The sequence below is a fragment of the Nuphar pumila genome, chromosome 11, assembly GCF_984573655.1.
Source record: "Nuphar pumila chromosome 11, dmNupPumi1.hap1.1, whole genome shotgun sequence".
NCBI lineage: Eukaryota > Viridiplantae > Streptophyta > Magnoliopsida > Nymphaeales > Nymphaeaceae > Nuphar > Nuphar pumila.
In genome coordinates, this window is record NC_143259.1 from 106,949,217 (window position 1) to 106,976,412 (window position 27,196).

A 27,196-nucleotide genomic window follows, 5' to 3' on the forward strand; every position below is an offset into this window, starting at 1 on the left:
TTGTGCCGGCAGCAGCGTAGGAATCATTTCCTAATCCATTTTAAGAAACCGATTCCCAAGTATGTGACCTAGATCTGATTTGGTTTTACTTGGGTACCATGAACATTTATCACATGCTGATTTATCTCAAGTATTTAGAAGTTGCTTAATCTTGTCATTTAACTTGTCTGTCTCTAACCCTCTTATTAAACCAACTTAGAATCAAACAAAATCCTTTTTCTAGTGATAACATATTTTATGGCTAAACCATGATCTTTGAAGAAAACCTTGCAAAGAAAAAAAAAAGTCTCCTTGTGGTGGGACGTTGCAGGTTCAAAACCCAGTGGTACCTTGAATAATAACTGGCGGGGGTCTGATAACCCCAGCTTGCCTTTAAAAAAAAACACAACTAAGCACTCAAAATTAGGCCAAACGGCCTAGATAAGATGAACCCACAAGAGGAAATACTGAGTGGTTAAAGTAACATCAGAAACTAAGCTAATGATTAAGAAATGGAGGGTTAAAAAGTTGAAAGCATTAATTTAACTTAAGCAACAGCCAACTTTATTCTGATGCTCTAGATCATGGCAATCCTCATGGTTTTAAGTAGTGGTTTCTACTTATCCAACCTCTTTGCCCTTTATTATTCAAATATATTAGACCTAGTCCCAGCTAATATAGCTTTTGCAAGGGAATATTAACACTTGGATTTCTACTTCTCATCGTATCTTTTAGCATTGGATCTGGATGATGGACCATGGACTTTACACCATAAAACCAAGAGAGGCCTGATATTGCTAAAAGCAACCCCAAGTTGGAAAAGTATGTTGGACCATTACACTTTAGTTATTTGCAAAAAGATATGGACATGCTCATGTGGGTCTCTCTCTCTCTCTCTCATAGTAATACCAAGTCGGTATTCAAGATTATTGCTCTACCAAAAACTCAATACAATTTTTTATGGAAATTTCCATTTAGAGACCTATATACGGCTTGATATTTCAAAAAAAGACTCATGTTTTATGAAAAATATTTTGAGACACAACTTTTTACTCAAAATGTCAAATACACTTGAAGTTAATTTTGGTAGAAAATGATTCAACATGATATCTATCGCTAGATCGAAGAAACAAAAAACAGGAAGAAGAGAGAAATCAACAACATGAAGAACAAGGATTTTACTTGGATTCACTATTAGATTGAGATACACCACACACATTACAAAAGACAAATTGCCTTCTTTAAATACAAGTAGTCTAGGGCAACTTATTGGGCAAAATTATAGAACTACCCTATGCAAAAATTAGGAATTTATATTGAGGTATAATAGGCTCCACACTACAATAAATTTCATAGTTAAAATCTATATAAAATATCATTTTTAGCCTTTGGTTTGAAAAATGTGTGTTGCCTACTTTATTATACAATAAGGGGCAGTGCAGTGATTTTATTGTCCTAGCTCACGGTTAATCTAAGTTACTCCAACCGAGGTCACTCTACTTGACAAGTTCAGTAAAAAAGTAGGTCTTGATGTCTTGGTATCATTTTAAAAAACTTGGGACTCTTTTTGGAATATCAAACAAGATCCAAATAAAAGTGTCCCCTTTTTAAAATCCTACTGGCAGTTCTCTTAGTCCATGGAAAAAAACAGAGTCGATGTTGAAGTCAAGACAAGGATAGTCATGAGATATGTAGGGGAATGCCCTCTCCTTGGCTGATTTAGATTTAGAATGTTCCAATAAGTTCACTAAAAATCTAAAGAATAACCTAGGCTTTCATATTATATATATAGATGTAGGCCCTTTGAAAAGGGTTTAAGGGTTTTCAGTTCAGGCTCATCAAAAGTATGGCACCTCCTGTGGAAGTGAGCCTACATCATGAGGACCCAAACATGGTGGATTCTATTTTCTTTTTCTTTTTTTTCTTTTTTATAGTCTGGTGGATTATATCTGAAATTAATATAATCCTAGAAACTAAAGCATGGTAATCATGTTCTATCTGAAATTAATATAATCCTAGAAACTAAAACATGGTAATCATGTATCTACTATAGCATAAATCCTATTCTTTGTCATCTACAGCTAAAAATGACTGAAGTTGTAAATCTTGGAGAAACGTGGAGTCTGATTTTTACCTTAATATAAATCTTTAATTTCTCCGGATCAGTGAAATTTTTTGAAAAATAGTTTTGTAATTTTACTAAAAATAGTTTGTTCTAAACTTCTTCCATTTAAAGAGGACAATCTGTCTTTTGTAATGTGTATATCTTTATCTTAATTGTGGAACTCAGTGCGGCCGTAGACCTAAGCAACTCTTGTCGAATCACGCAAAATCCTTATTCTTTGTGTGGTTGTTTTTTTTTTTTCTCATTTTTGTTTCTTCGATCTATCAATAGATGATAGATCTATCATTAGTTGTAAACTTGTAAAAATGCTCATGACGATTATAATTAATGCACTAAAACACCATCACATTTTAAATTGAGAAGTGAACATATTAGGCTCTCTTTTCTCGTTCTACTCTGGTAGGCTTCATAGTTTGAAGTGTTTTATTATAGATCTGAATCATTAGATGTGTTTAGCATGCTTGATTAATTTAGTGGGAATCAACTAATAGATCATGTTTTTTCGACAAAAAAATATATTTTTGTGAGCCGAAAAAAACTGATGCCTTCATAGCCATTGATTTTGGATTACTGAAAAAACCAAAATACAGGTCAAATTCCGGTGATCCAAAAGCCGGTTCCCACTAAACAAAACCTATAGACTACATTCTATGGTGTGAGATGTGAGAAAAAATACCAAATACTACTGTTTTTGAAAAGGAACAATTGGGTAAAACCAGAAATGGGGCAGAACCAGTGCATTACTCTTTTAAATTTGTTGGGAATTGTGGCTAACATGTTAATCTCCATTGAAAGGTCATGCAAGGCTTTTGTTTTCTGAATAAAAGAAAATTTGCATTAAAATAAAAATAAAATCATAGTGACTACTGAGTACACTGTCCAGGAGGCCAGCAATCACCTCACCTCATTAACATAAGAAAAGCAAGAGAACAAGCCTCTTAAACCCAATCTGAGTTTCATCTTGTTTAAGACATTTAATCCTCTTACACAAATCTATATCCGCTCAAGTAGGGATGCAAACGGTTTGGTTTCAGGTCGGATATGACCAGTATCAGATCTGACTAAATGTGTGTTTCTCAAACGGATTCAAATTTGGATTAGGACTCGGATGATAAAAAAACTAATACCATTTTTTTTTTAAGTCAAGCTGGAGTTTATTATTCAATTGTATCACTAGGGTTTTGAACCTACAACGTCCCACCACGGGGAGACATGCACTGACAGCTCCTACCAACCACGCGGAGACCCATTGGCCTTAACCCTAACTGAACATGAACCAGGACGAGACCGAATCCAAACAGTTTGCAACCACCAATTGTCTAAGGCGTGTTTGGATTCGTAGAGTTGGGTGGAATAACAATCCAATTTTATCAAAATTCGCTTACCGGCTGTTTGTGATGAAAAATTCAGTGATCAAAATCAAATTCAAATCGGCCTTTTTTCGATTATGGGCCTATTCAGCTATATGGGGCTTGATTCGGCCTGTTTATATATATAATTCTTTATCTTTCTGATATTTTTAATAAAAAACATTTGTTTAAATAAACCGATTCGTTCGATCCTGACTGATTCAAGTTTCTGTTTTCGGAAAATTAATTCCATTCAGAAGCCAATTCTCACAAAATATAAAAAAAAAAAAATCTGATGGAAATTGATTCCGATCCCACCTGATTCTACCAACCCAAACATACCCTTGAAAAGAAAACATCAAAGGGGCCCCCTTTTGATTCTGAAGGGGTTGGCGGGATGATGGGCAGAGGGATCAGGGATGCATCTGATCAGCGGCCTGAGAGCCTTCCTATCGCCGTTGGTCCGGCCCTATTCCGCCGTCCCGGCTCCACGCATCTCCTTCAGAAGCAACGGAAACGACAATGATGGTGGGTGCGGCGACGAAGGCTCGGTGGTGGTGGAGCTCCTCTCTTGGGGGAGAGGAAGCTCTGGCCAACTGGCCGGTGGCGTGGAGGAGACCAGTCTCTATCCGACCACCGTCGCATCCTTCCGTCTCCTTCCCGATTTCCGCCTCCCTCCCGTTCCTGGCCGTCTTCCTGCGGCGTCGTCGTCGTCTCCGCCGTCCGTCGAGGTGGGTATCTCATGTGGGTTGTTCCATTCCGCCCTTCTGATCGACGGTAAGATTTGGGTTTGGGGGAAGGGAGATGGCGGTAGGCTCGGTTTTGCAATGAGGATTCTGCCTTCACTCCTGTTCTCAATCCCAATTTGGAATCGGTTCGGAGCATCGCTCTCGGCGGGCTTCATTCTTGCGCTCTTACTACTGATGGGAATGTCTTCACATGGTTAGTTCCTTTTGTTCTTTTGATGTTTCATTGAGCAAATTTAGCTTCCGTTTCTTTAAAATCTCACTAAAATGCAATTAAATTTGTTGGGTATCTCTGCAATTAATTGATCGAGTCTTATCTTCTGATGACATTAAGGTAAGGTAGTTGGAGTTTCCGACAATCATTCGTAAATTCGCATTCACATCGATTCAATATTTGTATGAATGAAATGTTGAGGCGGTTGATTGTTACTGATAGAGGGTACTCATTTTAAATGCATAAATTGTTGGTTCACTCAAAATGTTCTTTCAGTGGCAGTTTTTTTGTCAATGCTGATAAAAGAGAGAAACGATTTTGTCGGCTAAATAAGGTTATGGGAGAAAAGAGAGATAAATCTGTAAACAAGTTACTAAGAAAATGAAAGAGAGTTGTTATCAAGATTTCTTCAAGTCATCTGAACATGCATCAAGTCTTTATGATTAACTAAGAACTGGTGTCATTTAAAAATAGTACCTTATTTCTCTAATAAGTACCAGAAGAAGGCCCTACCTCCTTGGAGCAAGTCATTATCTGTCACAATCTATCAGTAGATCTGAGTTGCATTGTCATCCTATTCATATGAATATGCACTCACTCCTTGTGTGAATTTCACAACCATGATATCCTGCTGCCATTTATATGCATAGTTCTGTTCCTATGTCCTGCAGTAACCAGAAATTGCTTATGCTTGAGAACTCATTTTATTGGAAGACTATCGTTTGAAATTCTAATGAGTTAATCTACAAGGGCTCCCACTACTAACCTTTGTAATCTCCTCACAACCATATTGGCCTCGATCTTGATGTATATAAACCACCTTATTTTGGAATATATACCATACGGGAACTTTGAATATCTTTGGGATTGAGTTCTAATCCAATTCCTAAAGAAAACATAACAAATCTTACCAAGAAGCTACATAGCCTGGGGCATTCTTCAAGTCATTACCATATCCAGAATCTTTTCACCTCTTGGCATGACCAACATCTGCTCCATTGATCTTCAAAACTGTTGCGGTTTCTATTTAACTGTCTCACCAGTGGCTGGCATGAATTTCTAAGGAGCTTCTAGGACCTTCTTGAGAGAATGATAATCTAGTCGTCATGGTATACCATGAATGGAGGTCGTGTTCATAATGATGGTACTGATCTGCCAACCCTCATGAAGTAATCAAGAGAACCTCATTGATATGTTTAAATATTTCATTTTAACTGATTTATTACTCTTTTAAACTATCCATAGTGAGACTTTCATTATCAAGCTCCCATTTTGATTTTTTGTCATTCCGTCTATTATACAAGAGTGAGATGGTTAATGTATGGCTTACTGAGCACCATCGGTTTCAAGAATGCAGGGGTATTGGTGGATTTGGGGCACTTGGGAACTCTGTCTATCATAGAGAACTGCTTCCTAGGCTGCTGCAGTATGATTGGGGTGGAAGGATCAGTAATCTTGCAACTAGTGAAACTCATACTGCAGCTATTTCCGAGTCTGGTACTACTTTTGACTAATTGAAAACCTATTAGAGAATTGCCTTGTGGCTGCAGAGTACTTTATATTGTCTGAAAATTTTCAGCAAGTGCCAGTTTTGTGTTGGAAGATATCTCGTGCACTTTCAAACAGTCTGATCTTTTATGGATATATTTTGTAAGCATGATGCTACTAGTGTTGCTATAGATAAATGTCTTCTTAGCTGGTAGTGTACATTTTTATAAAGAAAACTTGACTGGTTAAATCAAGGAGGGATTCTACAGAGCTTTTGAAATGAATATGATTGCACTCTTGCATAAGTACCTTTATATTTAAACATTTGTGCTTTTCTTGTTTATTTTGTGTTCTCAGTTACATAATTGTGGGGTTATATTGACAACGGTGCCAGGTTGAGTAAAAGCAACTTGCAGCTATGATTTATCAATTAGATTGTACCTCAGTCTGACACTTCATCGTTTCGCAACACTATGTCTGACACTGGTTTGGCTGTCCATGAAGTGTTATGGTGTGTCACTCGGCCCAGCCGAGTGGGTGCGCCTGCCATGCGGCAGCTGCCCAACGGCCACAAGGCTGAACCTGGGTCTGATCTGAATGGGATCAGACCAGAGTTATGTTGGTCTGGGTAGACTGACCTGGTTTGAACCACGTGGTTCAGACCCTGGTCTGGGTCTCCCAGGCCGATGCCCAAGGTCTGGAACAAAGGAAAAAGGGGGGGAAGTATGCATTTTTTTTAAATAAGGTGCCGGAAATGGCAGCCCAAGCAGACCCTAGGGCAACCCAGCACCCGGGGGTTTTGCTCAGATTTCATTTCCGCCTGGGTGAACAAAAAAGAAAACGAATAAAAAAAAAAGAGAATGAACATGCCTAAGTTAAATATGTATACATACACACACAATATATATATATATATATGCATTCTTATATTGCGTTGGCAGGGTGGGTGAGCCCGGACCAGCTGGTCAGCGAACTGACCAAGCTAGAGGTCTGCCCTGCAGTGGCAACAGCTTGGCACTGTCCGGTTGGCCACTAGGCTGCAAGCCGCAATGGCCCAGACTGTTGCTTGCTACGGTTCATGTGGCTCTTTCAACGCTTTGACCGGCGGGTCTGGGCCTGCAAGTCAGGCCGTGTGACAGCCTGTCCTTCGCCTTAGTGCACGTAGGTATCTTATCATGTCAATACAGGATACACACGCTAAGTGAAGTGTCCATGTAGCATAGGTTCTAGAAGAGGATGTAAAACCTGCAAATTTTCATTATTTTATGAGAAATAACATTGAATTAAGGCTAAAAATATTATTTGAGATTAAGATGAGAATTAATTTATAATTCAATCATTTATTAGGATTTAGAATAAATTTTCAGTGTAGAATTTATTTTGAATCAAGGTTTTGATTTTTAATCGGGTTTGGATTTGAATTCGGATTTAATAAATGTGTCTCAAATATTATAATTAGATTTGAATTTGATTCAAATCTAAATTAAGACTTAATCGAATGTTAATTCAAGTTTGAAAAATACAATAAATTGTATTTTTGTTGAAATTGAATCTACGATTTTAAATTTAGTTCAGAAGTAATACATGTGATTCTTTAGGGTATTTCTAATAAATAAATAATAATTTTTACGAGAAAGAAGTGTAAAAATATAAATTAGACTAAGAGAAATTATAAGAAATATCATATAAAAACTTAAAGTTGATTCGAGTTGATTTTTATGAAATTCACATTCAGAATCAAATTATTAAAAAAACATAATTTAATAAAATAACTCTTAAATTTCATTGAAATAAAGTTGAATTTGATTTTAGACGAATTTAGGATAACTCGATATGTATGTAATGTAAATTTAATAAATTTAAATTTAGTTTCATGAGTTTGAAATTTAATCTATAATAAATAAATAAAACACTCAAAATGATAGTAGATCCTGTCGACCCTGGTACAGATCGCTTTCGAAGTTTGTTTATAAGAAAACATCATTTTTAGAAAATAAATAGTCTAGATAATGATAATTTGTGTTGAGTATAGAGTATGTAGGACTTAGACAAAATTTTCTAAGTGTGAAAAATACCCTTACACGCCCAAGGGTCTCATCGACCCTATTAAGTTTCAATTTTTTAGAAATTATTTCTCAAAAAATTGAATTAACCTCTTAACGAATATTTAAAATAAATGATTTAAATAGATGGAAATTCAAAATTTTATAGATGAAATATATTTACATTTAAGCCTAATTCAGAGTAATTTAATGACATTTCATCTAATTTCACATTTGAATTTGTAAAGAATTAAATTTTAATTTAATTAGGCATGAAATTAGAATTTGATCACAAATAAAAATTTTATATGGATTTGGACCTTAAATTAGGTAGTGGATTTAACTGATGATATTTGGATCAAACCCAATTAAGTTTGATATAATTTATAACATTTAGATCAACTTAGGGATAGATTAGATTGGATATAACTTAAGATATTTTGAATCATATATCATTGGATCCGACCCATAGGGTTGGATGCTCCGAAAAACGTCATTATTGTTTCGACAAAAAATTTGGCTAATAAGTGGTTTATCTATTAAATCGGAGTCGACCTTGACGTTCCTCATTTTAAGGGCATCAAAATCGACTATTTATACACCCAAATTGGTATTGATTTGAGCATTTTATCATTGAATGAAGTTCATGCCTAATTTTAGGTCAAAAATTAATGTTCTTCAACGTCAACTAAATTTTCTTACTGATCAGTGTGCATCTGATTAAATCTAAGACCACCACGAAGATCTACGTTTCGAGTTCTGATAAATTGAGTTTTGATAAGTCTTTGGGTCTGTAGGCCTCCCAAAAGGTTACCATGTCACTGGAGCCTAGCTAGGGTAAGAAGTCCCTATTTTTCTTTTCTATCTTAGTTAATTTTGAAATTTAATAAGTTAGGACCTATAATTTATTTAGTTTTTTATTAATAAAATATATTAATAGATATTAACCTCTTATATTAGAGATGAGACTCTTATCTAAGCCCATCTATAAATAGAAGCCCTCGTAAGGAAGATTAGCAATGTTAGTTTTCTCTCCTTCTCCTATTCTCATTAAAATTTTCTCTTTTTTTCTTCTTTCCCTTCTTTTTTTCTTTCTTTCTTCTTGGAGTTTTTTCAGCAGCCATTGAAGCTTCTCTAAGGTTTGAAGACGGGAGATGAAGGCTGATCTCCGTTTGAAAACACGATTAAGGTAGGGAGTTTTATACTCTATACGTAATATGTAATTCATGGGTATGAATTCCTTCAATTTTTTATAAGTACAGACCCTAAACCATGCCTCCCACATGTGGGTTTGGCTTAGGGTTGTCTATGCATGTCATAGAAAGGGTTTTTTGAAAGAAAACCCCTATAAAAATCATTTTCTCTCAAAACCGATTTTCTCAGAAATCGTTTGGACGAGTATTGAGGCCGAAACGTCCATTGCCAGAGCATAGTTTTTTTTTCTATTTGCAGGACTGTTCTAACCCACACTTTTTTATGGTTCTAAAGACCTAACCAGGACTGCTCAAAATAAATCAAGAAAAGTTTGGGTGAAAGCTAACATATATAAGATGATCCTGTAGAAAAGGTTTTTGTGAAAAGATTTCTCTATAGGTTTGAAAAAATTTCCTAAATTGGGAAAAATTTCTGCAGATAACAAGATTTGTCTTATATTTTGCCTGAACAAGGTTTAGTTTCAGAATTTTCCTGATTTCATTTAAACGAATTTTTCAGTTCTGTTTCTTGGACTATTTTCATGAGACATATGGGCATTCACTGTAAAATTGTAAGGGTGCAATTTGGTTTTTGTAATTTTTGGTGGGTTTTTTAAAATTGGGTTAACAGATATTCGAGTTTGCACAATGTGACATGTGTGGATGCTTAATTGTATTTGATGCTATGCATGCAAAGTTATGAAAGCCTATTATAGTGTTTATGTATATGTGCATCCATAGCCATAATTGAATAGAACTTGACGTGTTACTTTTCGTTTATATTCACATCCACATTCACAGATACATTTGAACTTAGAATTTTAAACATCCATAAATGAAATAAATGTGTATACATGTTCATAATCAATAATAAAAATTCAATAAATAAATCCATTAATATATTAGAGTTTTGAGCAACTAATATGCTCTTATTCTAGAACTTCGGAGGTTTGGGAAAGGTATGACTAGGTTCCTGTCGCAACCTCCCGTCATCACACGTGAGCTTACTCACTTCCTGAAAAACATTAAAAATTCATGGGGTCAAACAAAACATGTTTCAGTAGGACAGAGATATACTAAACATGTAATTTAGAATTCATAAGCAAGAATCTCTTCAAACTTTCATGCATTTAACAATTCAAATATGACAAAGTTCAATAAGTATTACAAATATCTTAAGTATACAATTACAAAAGTTAACATTTATTCATCATTCATTCAACTTAATCAAGTAAAAATGCATTAACAATAAAAAATGCATGTACTTACCAATGCAGAATCTCTTCATATGCATGAATCACTTCTTATCTTTAATTATTTTTTCTTTCTTATATGATGCATATCATGCGTTTCTAATGCATATACATTTAGGTTTCATTTCTTAGCCTCGTAAGTACAAACACAGGCAAATACCTGAAGTAAGGCCATGATGCAGACAATATTTTCATACAGGAGTGGCTTTAGCCTAGCTGAACACCTTTTACCAGTCCGGATGAGGGACGATAAAAGCGAGAGAGACTTCCAACACCACCAACCCGATGCATCAGAATTTCACTCATGAGTTTTTTTTTCCTACGCTGCAGTCTATTGCAGAGGGTTTTCCCTATCTTCGTGGGTGAGGAGGAGCAACCTTCTGTTTCCGTGCTCAAAACATATTTCTACGAAGTTGCCAGATGTACCGCTTCCCTCTCTTTGCAAGTCCTTGTTTTAGTGTTACATGTTTCACTTATTTGCATTAATGTCTTGCATGCAACGCTCTAATTGAATCTCTTAAATAGGGTTCAGCCACTTCGGCGTGGACTGGGGTCTCCGGTCACTGATTTTATTTCGCCTCCCAAGCTCAAAGTTGGAGTTGCCTGCCAAAAGTAAAAGACAAAAAACTTGTGAAAGGTTCAGTCAAGATATACAAAAGTAACCTAATATACACAATCTACAAGGCCAATCTTTACAAAACGAAAAGAAGAAAAAAACCAAAGCATTAAGTGCCAAAAAAGCCTTTTATTCCTTTAAACTGCAGCTCTTTTATCCACATAAGAATCATACTTGGCATAGAATTTCTTATATGCTGATGGTCCTGCTTTCAGTACTTTGCACTATGCCTGCTAGGCATGACTCCCTATTGGTCTATTCCATTGAGATAAATATGACAGTCTCTGGTTTAGCATGTTACAAGAATATTCCTATCAATAATTATGTGAAGACCTAGCGACCATTTCATCTCATCTGAGCTTATTGACCCAGATTAAATTACCATGAACACAAGAGTGAAATACTTGGGTTCTGACGATGATAAATTGATCCTTCATCATCCAGTGATTCTTATCCATGTAGGACACATTGATTTACTTATGCAAAACATGATTACTATTTTTACCCAGAACTTTTGTTGATTCAGCTTGGTACTTGGTCTCCTTGTTTGATATGCTGTTCTGTATCTTCTGTTGCTTCCTTGGCTGGGCATACTTAGCCAACTAACCATTTTTTTCATTATAAAGTCCATGGCATGTTCTTACATTGGAGACGAGTTCAAGAAGGAATAAAATACCATTTTCATTCATTATATATAAAAGGGTGCATTCAAATACACGTATGTAAGCAATTGTTTGTTGAACTAATATACCAAACCAGTTGTCCCAAATGCTAACCATCAGAGTAAAAGATAAGTGAATCTATGTCTATTTTATCCTACAGGCCCTGACTTGCATGATATTGGCATGCGGATCTTAAAGAGTAGTTTGCAGACATAGTTTCAAACTTTAACTGGAACCCATTGATGCTTGCAAATAGAGAATTTGAACTTTCAAGAGAAGTGAATGAAAGGCTGGTGGAGGTAGCTGAAACATGTTCAAAAACATTTTACATATCAGGGATGTTCCTCCTATAGCAAGTGCCTTAGTCAGAACAACAATTGATCTCTAATTTTGTTGGCATGGATATATTGGCAGTTGTTACCTAAGAGATGAGTTTCCTGTACAAGTTGGTATTTCTTGTCCCGGCCTGATGATCAATTTTGTTAGTTGCAACTTTGAAATTGAATCATGCAATACATGAAAATTACCAAGATTTGCACTGGTTTTATTTCATGAATACCTAGTCAGCAGTACATAATAAGCTCTCTTTTTTTAACACTCCAGTTGACACATTATATTTTAACTAGTGTAGTTTCCATGACAATCCAATGTGCATGCACATTTTTCATGGATTAAGTTCCCGATGAAAGCAGGCAGCACTGGACAGTAGCATTTAATTCACTGTAAGTAGCTGCAATTTTACTGTATATCATATCAGCTACAGTAAGCAGCACTAGAGGGGCAGGTGTCTATGACAATTGATAACTAGCAAACAAAGGATCAAACTGACTCCATTGTCAAAGAAAAACTTTGTTTAATGCTAATAAAAAATCAAGAAGCAAGAAACACTTATATTCATGATTTTCAGAAATATTAAATTAAATAATGAATGGCTACAAAGTTGATTTAATGATCTTGTCCATATTATGTATTTCAGATGAAGGAAAAGTGCTGACATGGGGCCATGGAAGACAAGGGCAGTTGTGTCACGGCACCAAACAAAATGGTGAAATTCCAAGTGAGGTTGAGGGTCTTGGTGGGGAGCGTGTTGTTTATATTGCATGTGGTAGTTCATCATCTGCTGCAATCACTGGTATGATCTTATCCTCTTCATTTCAGAATATTCATTCATCATGTGCCTTTAGTGGACCATCACCAATGTGTGTATAGTTTCTTGGTGAGCACCTTTAGAGGAGGAAGTTCCAACTTATACAATTTAAAAGTTGTTTATGCATTCTGCAGATATTTTGCTAGATATTTTAGGTGTCAAATGACAAATAGATCCACATAGATCACCTTATTCTAACATTATTTTTGTACTGCACAAATGAATAAATAGTGGAATGTTGAGATAAACAATTAAACAAGCAAACTGTGTTTGTGAATGCCTTCTAGTGCACAACCCATTCAGCATTATTGGTACACATTTGTCTCTGTTTTTTTGTGTTTATGGAGAGAGAGAGAAAGAGAGCTCTGATATCCCCAATTGTACATGACCTTAGATAAATCTTAAATATTGAATCCTCAATGTTTGACATCTATGAATAGATCAGAACAGAAACCTATTGAGAGCAAAGTTCATAACACAAAGATGGTTTATCTAAGAGGAATCACCATATGTTGAAATGAATCTATTGTCTAGGTTGTACATCTTTTTGGTTTGCCACCCAAACTTCTGTCCGTCCTTATATCTAACTCTTAGGGTTGCTGCCTTGGGTCTCATCAGTGTCTCCTATAGGTTGTCATGTGCCTTGAGTTGACCATCTCTTCTTGGTCCCTTGCTAGTAAGAAATCGAGGCGAAGGCAGAGAGTGTGACTAGGGGTGGACATCAGGCCAAGTCGGGCTGGCTCGATCCAAACCCTATTAGGGCCCCACATGCCTGACACAAATGTCGATTTGCTGAGAGCCCAACTCGACAATTGTTGGGTCGGGCTCGACCCGACATTATTTAGGCTCAGGTATTAGTACCCTGCTCGAAACCCACCGAATAAGATAACAGCTCGGGTTGGGTCAAAGCAAAATAACCCAAGAGCCCAAAAACCCAAGGTTGTATGTTCCAGGAGCCCTATATTTATAGGTTTAAGAAAGGTTTTTTCCCTCTTCCCTGATTGATATGTGATTAATCCCAGCAGCATACCTTTTTAATGTTATGCTTAAATAGTAAAAAAGCATTTGAATGCTCCTTTCTTTTTTTGAGAAAGAGAGAATATGCATTTATAGGAGAGAGAAAGAGGACATTAATAGCAATGCACTTATTAAAGGCAACTTTACATTAATGCCTTATGGGAGAATAGTCCCATGGGTTGAAGGAAGTGGAGAGCTCTCTATTGGCTATAAAAGGAGCCTTCTATTGCATAATGGGAATCCAAACACTAGAAGAAGAAGAAGAGTTGGGGCTTCATTAACTTCAAAAGAATGAGAATATACTACATATAGTGGTTGACCCCCTTTGCTACACAAGAGGACAAAAATGGTTGACTAAAGCCTGTAATGATATGTTACAAAAATGCCCCTCAATAATAAACATATGTACACAATTAAGTTGGTAGCACAGATACATATAATATGGTATTCCTTGACACACACTCTCAAACTTGGGATGATGAGAACACAATAATTCTAAGTTTGAAAAGAAATGGTTGGAATGCTTTAAGAGTAACCTCTTGGTGAAACAATATGCAATCTGACTAGGGATCCCAATGTATGATGATATAATCCCTTACAAGTAGGTTATGCGAGTGAAGTGACCATTTATCTCAATGTGCTTAGTTCTCTTATGAAATTCTGGTTTTTTATCTTTCTGAATAACACTCTGATTATCACAAGACAAGGTAGTAGTGCCTTTAATAATGACACCCATATCTTGCAATAACCATTTCAACCATGTAATCTCTCGTGGCTTGGGCCATAGTACCATAAATGCTTCTGATGTGGACAAATCAACTTTGTTGTTTTTTGCTCTTTCATGATATCAAGAAGTTCCCCAAGAATATACAAAACCCAGTAGTAAAATACGGAAGCAGATCAGGTCATGCTGAACATGAGCGTTTTTGCTCATGCCGACATCGTGGCCGTCTATTTGCATTTTGGATGAATGCCACGTGGTTTTGTTAACTTTTGACCTTTTTAAAATGCAAATCGGATGCAAAAACACTCATGTTCAGCATGACCTGATCTGCTTCCGTAGAATTCCGGTCCTGAGATACTCCCCCAAAGTCTGTATCACAATATGTTTTCAACTCTAGCACAGAGGAAGCAAAAAAGAATAATGCATAGTGCATGGTGTTTTTGATGCATCAAATAATTCTTAACTTAGTTGCCAAGCGATAAGATCTGGGGCCACAATCAAACTGACTCACTAGAAGAAGAAGAAGAAGAAGGAGGCCAATCCACAAATTGGAAGTACCCTTAGATCACCCGAAAATGTCGAGTGAGAGAATGAGGCTAACCCAAATATGTCCAACATATAGCATAGAACTTTCAATGATTCAGATTTGGACCCTTAGTTCACCATGTAATGAGTTTATGACTTTAAACTTTGAATACATTCTATTTAGGCTTTTAAATTCAACCTAGAATAAGGTTGTCATCGCACTACAACCCTATTGGCTTAAGTGGATGAACTGGGATAAAATGCTCGACTCTGACATTCTTGATTTAATAATTACGGTATGAAGTTATTGCGTTGTTTAACCTTCCTCGCTGGACAAAAAGGTGAATTCTATGTCACATGGACATCGACACGAACAAGAGTGCTGGACAAACAGAAGTTATTTCTATGTCACGTGTAGAGGGGTCAGTGAGTTGGGTTTGACTCGGACCCGACCCGTACCAAACCTTATAAGGTCAGATTTAGTTATAAATAATAAGGTCTGATTAAAATCCAGGTTGAACCCAAAGTGTCCAATTAATATATGGAGCCAGGTATGGTTTGTAAAATTTGGTACCAGACCTGGGCCCAACCTGAGTTCCGACTAAGATCCACAAATTTTCAATGTAAAATAATAAAAAATATTATCTTGCCAGGTATGGTTTGGGTCTGGTTCACATAATCTATATAGGATCCAGGTATGTTTTTTCTTATGGTGGGTCCGATTAGACCCGGATCTGGACCCGATACCATCATCTCACATCAGGTATGGGTTTGGTTTCACCTTGGTGCGAACCAAACCCGACCCTTTGACACCCCTAGTCAGGTGACCATAGACACGGACAAGAGTTGGATGCAAGACATGGGTTCAATTTTTTTTTTTTAAAGACATGAGCGTCCTTCCACTCACACACACACACAGAGTCACTCTCTCTCATGAACTGCATGCATGCAAACTAAAAATCAGACTGATTTTGTCCATTCGATTGCACAAAACCAAGGGAGTGCAAAAGATTATTTTTTGCGGCATTTTCTGACTGCTGCTAAAGGTCGACAATGGACTGCATGAGTTTTCAACAAACCCATGGACGCTATGTTATTTGCTTAAGCTTCTTGAAGTGTAAAAAACTTATCCCTTGCCTTTCGAAAAACTAAACCTTGTCCCTGAAATGTAATCTGTATATGCTACATTATAGCAAAAGAACAGAAGAGAAAGTGTTGCACATCTTGATTGTAGAGCATAGATCTGGCCTGTTGGATACAATTCCCATCACGCGATTGGCTTCTAGCATGCCTTGGGTCATATGATTTGGGTACTTTTATATTTTGCATAAGTGGGTTACATTTATGTAATACAAGCCATCTGTTTCAGCCATCCTTTAAAATGCAACTTTCAAACTATTCATTTTGGGGATTCTTAGGTAATAAATCAGCCCTGACAACCACATGGATAAGTCTGGTCCACACTTGTTGGTTTTCAGTGCACAGAGGATCAAACCTGGCTGGTGCACAAGTGTCTTCATAGCTTTCAGAGGTGGGCCAGGTAAGGCAGGGTGGTCGTGGGGCTCCACCCAAGGTTTATATATATATATATATATATATATATATATATATATATATATATATATATATATATATATATATATATATATATATATATATATATATATATATATATATATATATATATAGAGAGAGAGAGAGAGAGAGAGAGAGAGAGATGGGTTAATTTAATATTAAACTAATTGAATTTAACTTTAAATTGATTCAACCTTATTAAAATAACTGAAATACCTTTCACAGCATAGTATTTCTTGAAAATGTATGATTACTTTTTGAGGTCAAAAAGATAAATTTAATAGGTTGATAAAGTTATTTTTTTGAAAAAGGTGTTCTACCTTTCATTTCCCTTAAGTTCAAAAGACTTATAATGCCCCAAAAGGTAACCACACATTTTAAAAATATATGAAGCCTTTTAGAATTAAATACAACTGATTTAATGTCAAATTAACCCTATATATATATATATATATATATATAGAGAGAGAGAGAGAGAGAGAGAGACATTAAAAGCCATGCATATGAATTTTCATATATAATTGTGACACATTAAAAGCCATGCATATGAATTTTCATATATAATTGTGACATGCTTTTAAATTTTACTAGTTGTAAATTAGATAAAATTAAGTTCTTTATGATAATCGTGAAATTTTGGGATTTTAATAGGAACCCAAGCTAGTGGACATGTAATGCAGACCACCGTCTTATCTTGAATGACACCGGGCAACTGTTGTAAATCCTCCTTGAGTTACCTTTCTTTAAATGCTTGCTCAATCGCCTATGGGCTGGCCGAGTTGCAAGTGTAGCTCTTGAAGCTCAAGTTGATCAGTATAAAGGCATCATAAGCTAGACTAATAGAGTAGCACCATCGCCAACTGACGGCCTTGGACTCAAATCCCACTACAGGCATTTGCTATCAAGAATGATGTAGAATAAGTAGGCCACTAATGTATACTATGCATGAGTGGGATCTTCAACTTGTAGTATTTTCATTTTAGCCAAGGAAATTTCTTTAGACATTGAGTTCAAGTAGAAACAATGTAACTCCTATTTTCCTCTAGCTTTTTTGTTTGGTAAATTGATTATACATTTGTTCACTATTTGTGGTTTCAAGAGGTTGGAGTTAGATTTTTCCTTTGATGTTTGCTTAAAGTTCAAACAGTGCATTGTGTATGCTGGTTAGTACACGGGTTAGATTTTTTGTGCTAAAAGAGAGGGAATGGAGCTGTTGGAATCCCATCCTACGCCACTGTGTCTTGCTCTTATACTAGTTTGCAGGCGGGGGGGGGGGGGGGGGGGGGGGGGATGCGTGCAAACACACGATGCAATAAAAAATAAGAAATACAATGAGCATAGAAAAACACCATTTTACATGATTCGACGAAACCGCCTACTTCCACAGCGAGAGTACGAGTAAATCTTTATTATTTGACAAGTATAAGAGATAACAGGAAACTTGAAATCAAGAAAAAATACATTAATGTGCAGACAATGTCGATTACCTTGATCCGACAAGTCGGTCGAAGTGACTTGACAAACCGAAACCCTTCAAGTGATAGCCGTGACAACACCCTCCTCCCTTGTTGTAAGCACAAACAAGCTGTCCTTTTGCACACAATAACCCCAAAGCCTCTCTTTCGCTTTTTCTTGTTTTTTTATTCTTTTTTGGTTTTTTACCTCTCATAAGAGTTCCTATGTTAAGGAGGAAGCAGATCAGGTCATGCTGAACGTGAGTGTTTTTGCTCATGCCGACATCGTGGCCGTCTGTTTGCATTTTGGATGAATGCCACGTGGTTTTGTTGACTTTTTAGCTTTTTAAAATGCAAATCGGATGGCCACGATGTCGGCATGAGCAAAAACGGTCATGTTCAGCATGACCTGATCTGCTTCCTGTTGGGGACCTCCCTCTCATAAAAGTTTCTTATTACCACCCACTAAATTGGATTTCCAAATTACCCGCACATTAGTTTCCAAAAGAAAAAAGAAAAACAGTCACATATGGGATTCCTTTGAACCAAATAAAAGGGAGGGTCCCATGGGGCAAGTCAAAGCCACACACCCAACAAATTCATTCCATAGTCCAAGTGTACTAAGAGATGAAGGTTGGATAACAACTTTCTCTCCAAATAAAAGAATGATGCATAAAAGAATGATGTGGCATATTCCCTGTACATAAAGCAAAGTTGGTTGGTTGATTCAATAATTTGTTTGGAGCCTAGCGTTGAGTGGAATACCGTTAAAACTAAGCCATCAAAATGATGGTTCTCTTACAGGGCCTGTTTGGAATCTTGGTGCTATGGGCATTTATGCATTTGGTGGTCCCCAAGTAAAATCTTGGTCAAACTACCTTGGTGGTCTTGTTTGGAATCTCAGCACTGGGATGAGCGTTTATGCATTTGGGATGGAAGTGAGGCCCTTTCTCCTTTGTATTTACACTAAATCATGGATTTGGCAGCTGTCACTTATTTGTATGCATAAACTCCATAAACGCTCATCCCAGCTGCATTACAAGTGGGCATGAAGCAGGTTTTTAGGTGCTTTTAAACACTTGACGTCTGCAATGAGATCCAAATAAAAAAGAAACAATGTTAATGTAAAATTCAAGATTTTTTTTTAGAATTAAAATGAATAAATGATGAATTATCGGTGCCTTCATGATTATAATCATGAATTCTTGATTTTCTTGATTTCGATTAATTATGAACCTTTGTCTCAAGTTATGAAGATTATTTTAAAAATAATTGAAAAAGCTAAAAATATAGATTAAACAAGAAAGTAAATTATTTGTAAATTTTTAGATTATGAATTTTGGATTTGGATCTAATCTCATTGGATGAGACCAATAATATAAGACGTCATTATTTTTTTGACAGAAATTTTGGCCGATCAGTGACTCATCTATTAAATCGAATTCAATCTTGATGTTTCTTATTTTGAGGGCGTCAAAATTGACTATTTACATGCCCAAATTGACATTGATTTGAGCATTTTATCAGTAACCAAAGTTCATGCCTAATTATAGGTCAAAAATTAACATTTTTTTGATATCAACTAAATTTTCTTGTCAATTTGTATATGTATGATTAAATCTAAGACCATCACGATGATCTACGTTTTGAGAGCTATCAAAACGACTATTTAAACATCAAATTCTGATGAATCTTTCGGTCTGTAGGCCTCCCGAAAGGTTACCATGTCATTAGATCCCCAGCCAAGGTAAAAAGTCTCTACTTTTCTTTTATAACTTAAGTAATTTTAAATTTTAATTAATTAGTTCTTATAAATTTTCTTTTTATTAATAAAAAAAATTAATAAATATTATCTTCTTATATTAGAGATGAGATTCTTGTCCAAGCTCATCTATAAATAGAGGCCCCCATGAAGAAGATTAACAATGTTAGTTCTCTTTTTCACGCTCCTTAGAGCTTTTTTTCTTCTTTTTTGGGTTCAAGAAAGGTCTTCACATGATTTCAGAGGATGTCTAAGGCCTTTCTCTAGCTGGTAGAAGGTGCAGATCGTGCAAAAAGAACTGTCGGATCTTACAAAAAACATTTTTGCGACAAGAGGTAGGTGACTTATACTTTTTTTGCAAGAACAAAGTTCTTGGCATGGATTTTAATGACTTTTCGTGAGTTTAGACCATGATCAAACCCTCCTAACTGTGTGTTTGACTCAGATCTAAAGATCCATGGAAAAAGAATATTTTCCTCAAAAGAAAATCCTCTTTGAAATTGGGTTTTTCATAAAAACTGATTTCTTAAAAAAAAATCTGTTAAATTTGTAAATACTTGAATTCTACTATGATTTTCTTGTAAGTATTGATTTGTATTAATAGGATATGTTGTTGTAGACCTTCTGTAAAATTTTTGTGAATTTCTATGGTCAAAATCTTAAGATATTACGATTTTGGCAATATCAGATTTTTCAGATAAGAAATCGGTAAATTTAAAAAGAATGCAGATTTCGTGGTTAGATTCATGCAATATTTGATGGTTTTGATAGATTATGATTGGGTAGATATTCTGTGATTTTTATAATTTTTTTTAATATTATTTCATGTATATTTCATGTTTTAGTTAATTTATTATGTATTTTGCCAAAATTATTTTTGAGAAAATAAAGCATATGCGAGATAGGCATATTTTTTGGGCCAAAAAGCTGAGGAAAAATATAATTTATCTCAGATAGAATATGTTAGATCTACCTGTGTATTTTATTGTGGTTTTTATTTTAAAATATGGAAGAAAAATCACGGGTGTACGGATTCTGGTGGCCTGGTTTGGCTCGACCCGAATGCATAGACCCGAAATTATAGTTTTTCGGTCAGACCTTCAATCAGTAAAATATTTGTATCTTTCTCGTTCGGAAGAGTTTTAACGAATGGTTTATTGTGTTGGAAAGCTAACAAAATTTTGCATCTACTGTAAAATTTTGGGCTCTGTTCATGGACTGAGCACGACCCTGTGACAGTCGGAATAGAATATGACATGTCTATATTAAAACGTTCATAACTCCCTCATGTGGAGGAATTTTCATGAACGGTTTGTGGCTATGAAAAGCTGAAAAAAATTTCTACATACTATGAAATATCATCTCTATTTATCGAACCTAGAATTTTCTGTGAACTCTGTAACAGTTGGACAGAGTTAGATTTTGCTAATCAAGACCGATCTTTGGACCGAGGGTCGACATGTGCATTGTTCACATATTTTTTATGTAAATTTCTTCATTTCGAACATCATGTATTATGTGGATATATATGTAGGTCTAATGTTATGCAAAAGTATGCCTAAGACATGAATTGTTAATAAATGGTTATGCATGATGCCTAATAAAGACTACACATTAAGATGAAGGATCAAAGGGTCCAATGAATGCAAGTTTATGTTTACATTTTGAATATTGTGTTGGTTGCATATATGCTCATGTTATGATGATGTTGATATGGATGTTTCAATGATGTGGATGCTCAAATTCATGTTCTTTATTGCATTGGCCATGTACATGCATATGTGTTAACTGAAGCATGAAAATGAATAAGATTTTCATCTACACATATGCTCAACTTTATGTTACAAGTATGATTAAGTGAATATTCTAATGCTTTATAAGAATGTATCCATTGCCCATAAAGTGACTCAAGTTTTGATGTTGCATGAAAAATATGTATGTAATCAATTGACATTAAAACTCAGGATACTTGTTGCGAGAGTGGCATGTGGTACAAAACTTCAGGAGCCAAGTATGTTTCGAGCACGGAAGGTTGTTATTTTCCTCCCACGATTTTATTGAAAAAACCTCTGCATTAGACTGCAGCATAGAGGGAAAGGTATTCATGAGGAAAAGTGATGTATCGGGTTGAAAGGTGTTGAAAATTTCTCCCGTATTAACATCTCTCACCCCATCCTAGTGAATAGGCCTAGTCAGGCTAAAGTCTCTCATGTATGTAAAACATTGGCTAAAGTCTCCCATGTATGTAAAACACGACCCACCAACCCAATCCGCCAACCCGCCTCTTAGGCGGGTTCGGGTTGGGCTTAAGCCAACTCGTTTAATAAACGGGTCGACCTGCCTAACCCGTTTATTAAACGGGTCGAGTTCGGGTTGGGGGTATGCCAACCCGCCAACCCGACTGACCCGTTTAATAAACGGGTTAGGCGGGCGGGTCAACCCGCTAATCCGACCCGCCAACCCGTCCGCCAGCCCACCCACCAACCCGACCCGCCAACCCGTTTTCCCGACCCAACCCATTTATTAAACAGGTTGGCGGGTCATATCGGGTTACCCGTTTATTAAATGGGCCAGGTTAGTGTTTGCCACAGCCGACCCGTTTAATAAACGGGTCGGGTTTGGGTTGAGGTATGCTGACCCGCCAACCCGACCCGATTGTCACCCCTACCTGAGCCATGATTTTGATCTGGGAATCTAAGCCTGTATCATATCAGTAGGGCTAACAAGTGATAACATAAGATGTATGTGCATTAGTCAGACATTGCATGCATCATTTAAGAAAGAAAATTTAATTAAAGATAAGAATTTATGCACGCATTGAAGGGCTTTAACATATGGTAAGTCATGCATATTAACTGCTCATGCACTTTAACTTCTTGATATATATGAATTAATTTGGTTGATTGAATAAGCATGACTAGTTGTGTAATTGTTTCAGTTAATTTCAAATGTTAAACTATGAAATTTCTACTGAAATTCTTGCTTTGTATTTCTGTCTTATAAGTTTAGTATATCTCACTCTACTGAGACATGTTTTGTCTGACCCTATATGGTTTAATATTTTTCATGTGATGAGGAATAGCTTACATGTGAAGGTGAGAGGTTGCGACAGAGACTGAGCCTATCTTTCCTTTGCATTTATAAGATTTTTTAGACTCTGATTTATTATTTGATTATTATGTCAATGGACAAAAGTAATTAATATTTTGAATGATTATGGACTTTGATTCATTTTATGCATGACGAGATCTATTTCTTTTAAGTTTTCACAATCGTATGGTTATGCATGAATACGAAAAGTAATACGCTAACTTTTAAACCCGATAAGTTTTTTTGTTGTTATATGTTAAAATATTTAAAGGTATTTAAAAAAAAAATCCATCATTTTTGAGTTATAAAAATTAAAGTGTTACAGCTAATCCACAGTCAACTCCAAAAGCTTTCATCTACAATTTCTTCTATGTAGTACTAAATTAAAATAAAACAATGATAATTCACAAAGTCTATGTAGGCTCGGCCTTAATTAGCTAGCACCAAGTATTACTTTTTAATATTGATTTGAGCCTTCACACTCTTGACTATAAATATATAGCAGCTGAAAGATTGATGGTCATCACTTATCCATTCTCCCCTAGTGGTTTTTAAGACCCTTTTCTTCCTTTATATCAACTCCCTCTGCTTCAAAAAGCTCTCCTTGCTAAACAGTTGAAGTCTCACTGCCATGGGAAAGATTCCTCTTTTCTTTTTCTTCTTTCTTTTGGCAAAAATAACCATTCTGGCCACTGCTCATCCACCCTCCAATTGGGTTCCTATCCCAAAGGTGGAGAAAGACTATCATGTCCAAGGCTTGGGTGCATTCGCAGTGAAAAGGTATGACCAACAGAATCATGCTTACCTTAAGTTTTTACAAGTGGTGTATGCAGAAGTATTGGATCAAGGGACTGAACATTACATCTACCACTTGATCATTAAGGTTCATGACCGCTTCGCTGTGCGGTACTTCAAGATTGCAGTACTACAGGACCGGTCAGCACCTGGCAAGCCTCCGGTTCTCAACTTGGGTTACTTTGTGCCACTCTAAATTGGCGTTCGGTCTTATGTTTAATCTGTGAACAAATAATGTGGCCCTTGCTCTTGTTTATTTAATGTGCATGATTGAAATAAAATATTTGTTCATTGTACTTTATTTTGGTTTCCAATGCATTATGTGATACTTCAGTTTTCCAATAAGTATAATACCATATATGGAGCTTGTTTGTAACATGTGCTAACTAAGACCACGTAAAGCAATACACAATGAGACAACTAAAAGTCTAAAATCCTCCATTTATTTGAAAGCCAGGGTATTGTTTGTAGCTTGTGCTAACCATAGCTAAGGTAAAACAAAACATACAGGAAGACAATTGAAATCTTCAATGATTGATCTTAGGGAATCAATGATTTGGAAGAAAACCATCTTACCTATGTAGATAATGAAGGAAATACACGTAAGTTCAACACCACAGAGAATTCAACATCGGCACATAAAGAGAAAGAGATTGTAAGTTGTTAAAACGGTTTATATTTCTTGCCCAAAGTAAAAAAAATGACATGGAATGATAAAAAAGAAGTCCCAAGATTTTTTCTTGAAGTAGAAACCAGCTATTAGTGGACTAGATTCTACCAATAGATGCCATCATGATGAGATTCTTGGCCAGCATTCTATGAACCTATTGGGAGTCTGTATAGCATTTCCCATACAATAAATAGATGGGTGATCAAAAGAAAAAAGTGAGAAAACCAGACAATTACAAAAAAATTGGAAACCATAAAAAAACAACCTAATCAAGACAAACACGTGTTGAATTTCTTTCTGCACAACTTGTCTTGTTGATGCCAATCAACAAACTACTAGAATGTTCCATATGTAACACCTAATAGTTTTTTCTTACTTTGTACAGTTGTGTCTAGAGTTTGTTTTGCTTTAGTTGAGTCTTAATGTCAAGTGTCGAGTCACTTGTAATTTTCTTTCTGGTCATCCTTGTACTTTGGTTCAGGTTGATCAATACCCTGAAGGGTTAGCCCGTAGATGTGAACTATAATACTCTTGCGGGAAAAATTATTAATGAATACAAATGTGTTGAGCTTTCTTTTGTTCACCCTTGTTGTGATTGCTTCTGAGTGATTGCAATTTCTCTTCCTCTCCCTTCTATCACTTTCTTGCACTCTCAACTATCAAAGCTTCTGCAGCTGCAAGTGAGCAATCAGAAAGCTTGCGACGGTAACAAAGGATCATCACGCCGTATTAGCTTGTTGAAAAAAAAGGCCTGTGACAAGTGGTATCAGAGCCAGGTTCTCAAGCTGGGGAAGTGACTCAGGAGTTAGTGCCGAGAGATGTACCGACAAGCCATGATTTATGAGCAAGACATCGTGGTGCCTCGATATAACTTGCGTAGCACCAAAGGGAAGGCAATTGTTGAGATCGAGGAGATGAGTTCACCTCAGACCTATGAGCAGATGGTCGAGATTGTTAACAGACTAGTGACTGTTGTAACTTCGCATAAAGAAGCAATTTTACACAATTGAATTATTCAGAGGACTGGACGATGAGGTGTCGAGCCTGCGAGAGCAGGTAAACTTGTTAATGGGACAAGTTACTTCGCTGACTATAACACCGACCACCTTATAAACTGAAGTAGGGGAGCTTCAGTTGAAGAACTGCACGCTGCAGTGGACAATGACCCTAGATGACAGAAATGATGATAGGCCATCAAAGATAGATGTATCGAGGCCAACGAAGTTTAATGGTTCTAGGGATAGCAAGGCCATAGAGAACTTTTTGTTTCAGGTGGAAGACTAATTGGACATTCAGAATGTATTGGCCGAAGACCTCAGGATGAAGGCAGCAGTAGCTCTACTTGACGGAGATGCTATAGCTTGGTGGAGACGAAAATATAGCGATATGAAAATAGGGCACTGTGTAATTGATACCTTTGAAGCCTTCAAAATTGAGCTACGAAACTACTTTATGTTGTGGAATGTACAATGATAAACTTATCGGAAGGTGTCAGAATTGAAGCACACTGGAGCCTTGATGGACTACATCAGGACATTTCAGAAGCTCATGCTAGACGTACCCAATATGCCGGATGAAGATAGACTCAACTGATTTATTGTGAGACTACAACCTTGGGCACAGTCTGAAGTGGAAAGGAGCAATCCTGAGACTTTGGAAGATGTGTATATGATGGCCAAGCGAGTAGTGGATACACAACGGTGATAGGCATATCGCTAGACAATATCCAAAGCACTTTGTAAGGGACGATGAACAGGCCGATGCAGTGCAGGCAGAGAGTAGTGATATCGAGGTTGTACAACCTAGAATGGGAGCCATACAGACCATAAACATAGTTAGAAGTTGTGCAGTCGAGAGCATGTCAGCTAGCAAAGAACTCTTGTATCTGAAAGTCATTGCGAATGAAAATTTTACTATGGCAATGGTAGACTCCGAGGCCACGCATAACTTCGTCTCACGGGAAGAGGCAGAGCGGTTAGGCTTGAAGCATGAGCCAAAGCAAAGGACCATCAAGACGATGAACTCTATGGCCAAGCCAATCCTTGGTGAAGCAAGAGATGTGGCTATCCAAATTGAGAGTTGGGCAAAAAAGGCCAACTCCTCAGTGGTATCTTTGAACGACTTTCGAATGATTTTGGGCATGGAGTTTCTTCGTAGCAAGAATGTGATAATGCTATCGAAGGTTAACTCGTTGTCAATCATGGGGCCAAACTCTTCACACATGGTGCAATGCTTTACTCTTGGAGGCAAGTCTTCAATGCTATCAGCTATGCAATTGAAGAAGGGTGTCAAGCAGGAGGAGTAGACATTCCTAGTTTCCATGTGCACCGAAGAAGGAAAGGTGAAAGCAGCAGTGCCGCCAACCCTTGCCCCACTATTGGTTGAATTTCAGGGAGTGATGCCCCCAGAACTGCTGAAGTGTCTGCCGCTGAGACGCGAGGTCAGCCATAAGATAGAGTTGACTCCTGAAGCAAAGCCCCCTTCCATGGTCCCTTATTGCATGGGGCTGGCTGAATTGAAGGAGCTACGTAGGCGGAGCTGGCTGAATTGAAGGAGCTACGCAGGCAGTTGGACAAGATGTTGGAGGCAGGCATTGTTCATCCTTCTAAAGCACCCTTTGGCACCCTTGTGCTCTTTTAGATGAAGTATGATGGTTTCAAACGACTATGTGTGGATTACTGTGCATTGAAAAAAGGTCACAGTGAAGAACAAGTATCAGTTGCCACTGATAGCAGACTTGTTCGACCAACTAGGCAGTGTCTGTGTCTGT

At 36.7% G+C, this 27,196-nt stretch overlaps 1 pseudogene across 1 annotated transcript; it reads left to right on the forward strand.

The window, feature by feature from the left end:
- The first annotated feature begins 3,872 nt into the window (after positions 1–3,872).
- On the forward strand, positions 3,873–17,738 carry LOC149822715 (RCC1 domain-containing protein RUG3, mitochondrial-like; annotated as a pseudogene). Its single transcript, XR_016425821.1, has 4 exons — positions 3,873–4,395; positions 5,771–5,910; positions 12,644–12,799; positions 17,307–17,738. The product of XR_016425821.1 is annotated as an RCC1 domain-containing protein RUG3, mitochondrial-like (transcript).
- Positions 17,739–27,196: the final 9,458 nt, after the last annotated feature.